Consider the following 5,293-nt stretch of genomic DNA (forward strand, 5'->3'; position numbering starts at 1 on the left):
GCTCAGTCTCGGCTCACCATAATCTCCGCCTCCTGGGTTCAAGTAAGTCTCCTACCTCAGCCTCCCAAGTAACTGGGATTACAGGCATGCACCACCACGTCTGGCTAATTTTGTAATTTTTTTTTTTTTTTTTTTTTTTTAGTAGAGACGGGGTTTCTCCACATTGGTCAGGTTGGTCTCAAACTCCTGACCTCAGGTGATCTACCCACCTTGGCCTCCCAAAATGCTGGGATTACAGGCGTGAGCCACCACGTCCAGCTGTGAACATGTATTTTGAAAACCGGAGTCAACTGGAACCAACGGATTAGATGTGGAGGAAAGAGAGGGAGAAGGAGGAGTCAAGGATGGTTGCTGCAATTTTGGTCTGAGCCGCTGGATGGATGGTGGTGATTTGGGTTCTAGTCCCAATTCTGCAGGACGACCCTGGGCAAACAAGTGACTTCTCTCTGCTGATGCTCAGTTTTCTCATCTGTCAAACAGGGATTGCCAAGGAGGTGTGATGAGATTATACATGAAATGCACAGTTCTGGCACATGGCAAGCACGTAAACTGCTGTTGTTATCATTTCCATCATTCCTGCGCCACTAACATGCTGATGTAGCCATATGCGTGGCCTCAGAAACCAGTCAGGCCTGAGTTGAGTTCCTAAGTTGTGATGTGACCTTTAGGGAGGTCACTTCACATTCCTGAGCCTCAGAGTCCTCCTCTGTGAAGGGAGATAATGAAAATACCCTCCCTCCAGACCCAGTTGTGAGGATTCAGTGAAGTCTGGGATATGAAGTACTTAGCCTTCAGTGTAGCACACAGTAGTTGCTCAGTTAACAGGGCCTAAATCCTAGAGCAATTTGAGTTTTCTTCTTGGTATATGTTTGGTAAGCAGTATTAATGAAAAGAGTCAAACTCTGTAAAATATTTTGAAGAGGTCTATTATGGGTGACCATGGCCCGTGACACAGCCCGCAGGAAGTCCTGAGAACATGTGCTCAAGGTAGTCAGGGTGCAGCTTGGTTTTATAATTTTAGGGAGGCATGAAACATCAATCAAATACATTGAAGAAATAAATTGGTTTGGTCCAGAAAGATGGGATAACTCAAAGTGGGACAGGCTTCCAGGCTATAAGTAAATTTAAACATTTTCTGATTGACAATTGGTTGAGTTTGTCTAAAGACCTGGGACTGATAGAAAGGAAATGATCAGGTTAAGATAAAGATTGTGGAGACCAAGGTTCTTTTGAAGTCTTATTGTGGCTGTCCTTAGAGACAACAGATGGCAATGTTTCCTATTCAGATCTTTGAGAGGTGTGAGACTCTTAGTTAATCTCTTTAGGATTGGGAGGGCTGGAAGAAAAAGATCTAGCTATGTTAATAGAGATTTTTTACAGATGCACATTTCCCCCACAAAGGACAGCTTTGCAGGGCCATTTCAAAATATGGCAAAGAAACACGTTTTGGGGTAAAATATTTTGACTTTCTTCTTTGTCAAGTAATGTTATGCCAGAGTAATATTGGAAAGTAAGTCACGACATATAGAGTTAAATGAAACCCATTTGATGAGAATTTATGGTTTGTAAGGCATGGTTCCCTGGGCCCCTTAGATAGGAGTTTGGGCAGGATAAAAAAATCGGAGCTTAGTCTTCAGCAGAATCAACTAAAAACAATACTTTATATGTTTATTATGAAATATATGCTCATGGGAAAAATGTAAATGGTATAGAATTATGTAAAGTAGAAAACGAGGCTGGGTGCAGTGGCTCATGCCTGTAATCCCAGCATTTTGGGAGACTGAGGTGAAACAACTGCTTGAGGGCACGAGTTCTAGGCCACAGTAAGCTATGATTGTGCCACTGCACTTCAGACTGATTTTTAGTGATAGCCTCACTCTGTCACTAACAGACAATTTTTCTTTTGAGGCCGAGTCTCGCTCTGTTGCCCAGGCTGGAATGCAATGGTGCATTCTCAGCTCATCACAGCATCTGCTTCCCAGGTTCTAGCGATTCTCCTGCCTCAGCCTCCCGAGTAGCTGGGACTACAGGCACGTGCCACCATGTCCGGCTAATTTTTGTATTTTTAGTAGAGACGGGGTTTCACTGTGTTGGCCAGGCTGGTCTTGAACTCCTGACCTCGAGTGATCTGCCCACCTTGGCCTCCCAAAGTGCTGGAATTACAGGCGTAAGACACCGTGCCCAGCTAACAAACAAAATTTTAAATGAAAAAAAGAGAAAAAGAAAAAAGAAAATTGACCTACTTCCCTCCTCCCAATTTCCTAAGTAACCACTGTTGGCTATCAAATAGTCTTTGAGAATTTCACATACATATGCACACATCCCATGCTTTCCTAGCAGAAGCTGAGAATTCAGACTCCGGAGTCATACAGATTCAGGTTCTAGTCCTGCCCTGCCGCTTATTTGCTGTAAGATACAGGACAAGTTATTCCATAACCACTCTAAGTCTCTGTTCCTTTTTTTTGGAGACAGGATCTCACTCTGTCACCCAGGCTGGAGTGCAGTGACGTGATCTCGACTTTCTGTAGCCTCCATCCTCCCACCTTAGCCTTCTGAGTAGCTGGGACCACAGGTACATGCGACCATGCCTGGCTAATTATTTGTATATTTTGTAGAGACAGGGTTTCTTCATGTTGCCCAAGCTGGTCTTGAGCTCCTGGGTTCGAGCGATCTTCCCAAAGTGTTGGGATTACAGGCGTGAGCCATGCGTCCGGCCAGTCTCCCTTTTTGTAAAAAGAAAAGTCATGGCAATACCTATGTCATTGTGCTTTGGTAAGAATTCATTGAATGGTTCATGCAGAGAGATAGCTCCGCGCTCACATGTATGAAGGTCTCAAAAACACTCAGCTGCTGTTATTATATATATATAGTCATGCACCACATGAGAACATTCTGGTCATTGACAGACTGTGTATCCATACGATGGTGGTCCCACATGATTAGAATGGAGCTGAAAAAATCCTATCACCTAGTGACATTGTAGCTACTGTAACATCATAGCACAACGTGTTACCTTTTCTATGTTGAGATACACTAGTACTGTTTGCTCCAGTTGCCTGCAGTATTCAGTACAGTACCATGGCTTGTAGCATAGGAGCAATTGGCCATACCATTATAGCCTAGGTGTGCAGTAGGCCATCTAGGTATGTGCAGGTACACTCCATGATGTTTGCATAGCGACACAATTGCCTGCATTTCTCAGAACATATCCCCATTGTTAAGTGACATGTAACTATACTGATTTTAAGATTACAGATAGTACTGTTTTCTTTATTCTCTTCTGTAACTGCTATTGTAGCTTTATAAGATGTCTTAGACCCCTTTCCATACTAAGACTCGTCTTGAAGGCCATGCCTGTAATCCCAGCACTTTGGGAGGCAGAGGAGGGTGGATCACTTGAGCTCAGGAGTTTGAGACCAGCCTGGCTAACACGCTGAAACCCTGTCTCTACTAAAAATACAAAAATTAGCTGGGCATGGTGGTAGGCACCTGTAATCCCAGCTGTTTGGGAGGCTGAGGCAGGAGGATCGCTTGAACCCAGGAGGCAGAGGTGGCAGTGAGCTGAGATTGTGCCACTGCACTCCAGCCTGGGTGACAGAGCAATACTCTGTCTCAAAAAAAAAAAAAAAAAAAGAAAAGATAAAAACTCATTTTGGTTTGATGCAGGGGTAAAAGACCCCCTTGTCAACTTCCTCATCCCTAAGTTTCTGCTTTCTGGGCGATTTCTGGTGTCTGAGTATGGATCGCGGAGGCACAGCATGCGTGGTACCTGGACCTCTCAGGGTTTGCGGGCCGGTAGTAGCCTCAGCTGCCCAGGAGGTGGCAGGCAGAATCTGGGGAGGATGCAGGTAGCACATCCTCCCCAGAAAGTGTGGGGTGCTTTACAGCCTTTATCTCTGTGAGCTATACCCTTTGGACCTGGTGTGACTTTTGAGTCACATCTTGCTTCCCTCGAAGGGGCCATGCACCCTACTTTCACTTTTCCCTGGGGGTCTTATGGCAGAGTTCAGGCTATCCAGAAACTAAGTTAGCAGATCCCAAGAGCTGATATTATGGTTTTACAGAACCTGCTGTATAGAATTTTTTTTTCAGGGTGCCACTCCGTCGCCCAGGTTGGAGTGCAGTGGCACAGTCTTGGCTCACTGCAACCTCCACCCTCCAGGCTCAAGTGATCCTCCCACCCTGACCTCCAGAGTAGCTGGGACCACAGGCTCACTATACCTGGCGAATTTTTTGTGTTTTTTCAGTAGAGATGGGGTTTTGTCATGTTGCTCAGCCTGTCTGGAACTTCTGAGCTCGGGCGATTTTACCACTGCAGCGTCCCACAGTACTGGGATTACAGGCATGAGGCATTCCGCCTGGCTGTCTAAGACTATATTTTAGCTGGCTTTATGATTACATTCTAGGATATTTTTCATTTCCTTTTTTAAAAAGGAAGTCTACTAGTTATGGTAAATGGCAATTTTCATCCCAACTCTCTCCCCATACACATACTGCTCTTAGTTCTGGGACTTATTCTCTCTCCTTCCGGGATTGAAGCCCCCTCTCCTTCCTTCTCCATCCAGCTCTTCTCTATAACGCTACTGATCTGAGAGTTCCACTTTTCTTCTTTTTTCTGCTCCTGTAATGTCACAAAACTCAGATGTCCTCTTTGCTCCAAGGTCCTTGGATAACTTACCCTTGTCTGTGCCTGGCTCCGTGTTTTTTGTGTGTGTGTGTGAAATACTTGTGGCTAATAACAGTGAATCAATACACGAATCTCCTTTTGCTGCCTCCTGAAATCACGTTGTAATGATAGTAGAGAGATCTTTTAGAAAGGAATCCCCGTAAGTACAGGGAGAACATAAGAGGATGCAGTACTACCAAAATTGTGCCATCTGGGCAGCAGATGAATGAGTGGTAACTGGTTGCTGACTTAGCAGGCCTGTGAAAGTTGGATCATAAGCCCAGTGGGAAAAGCCAAGATTCAATGAAGTTTCTACTGAGGAATCCACATAAAGCTCATGAACTAGTGGCAAAGGACAAGCTAACATATGGAAAATAGGCTGAAAGTTATTATTTTTAGAGGCAGCGTCTTACTTTGTTGACCAGGCTGGAGTGCAGTGGTGTGATCATAGCTTACTGCAGCCTTGAACTCCTGGGCTAAGTGATCCTCCTGCCTCAGCCTCCCCAGTAGCTGGGAACCCAGGCTAATATGGAACTCCTAGGCTCAGGCAGCCCTCCAGCTTTGGCCTCCCAAAGTGCTGAGATTACAGGTATGAGCCACAGCACTCAATAATTCTTTTTTTTTTTT

Source organism: Cebus imitator, unplaced genomic scaffold, assembly GCF_001604975.1.
Source record: "Cebus imitator isolate Cc_AM_T3 unplaced genomic scaffold, Cebus_imitator-1.0 Scaffold318, whole genome shotgun sequence".
Lineage (NCBI taxonomy): Eukaryota > Metazoa > Chordata > Mammalia > Primates > Cebidae > Cebus > Cebus imitator.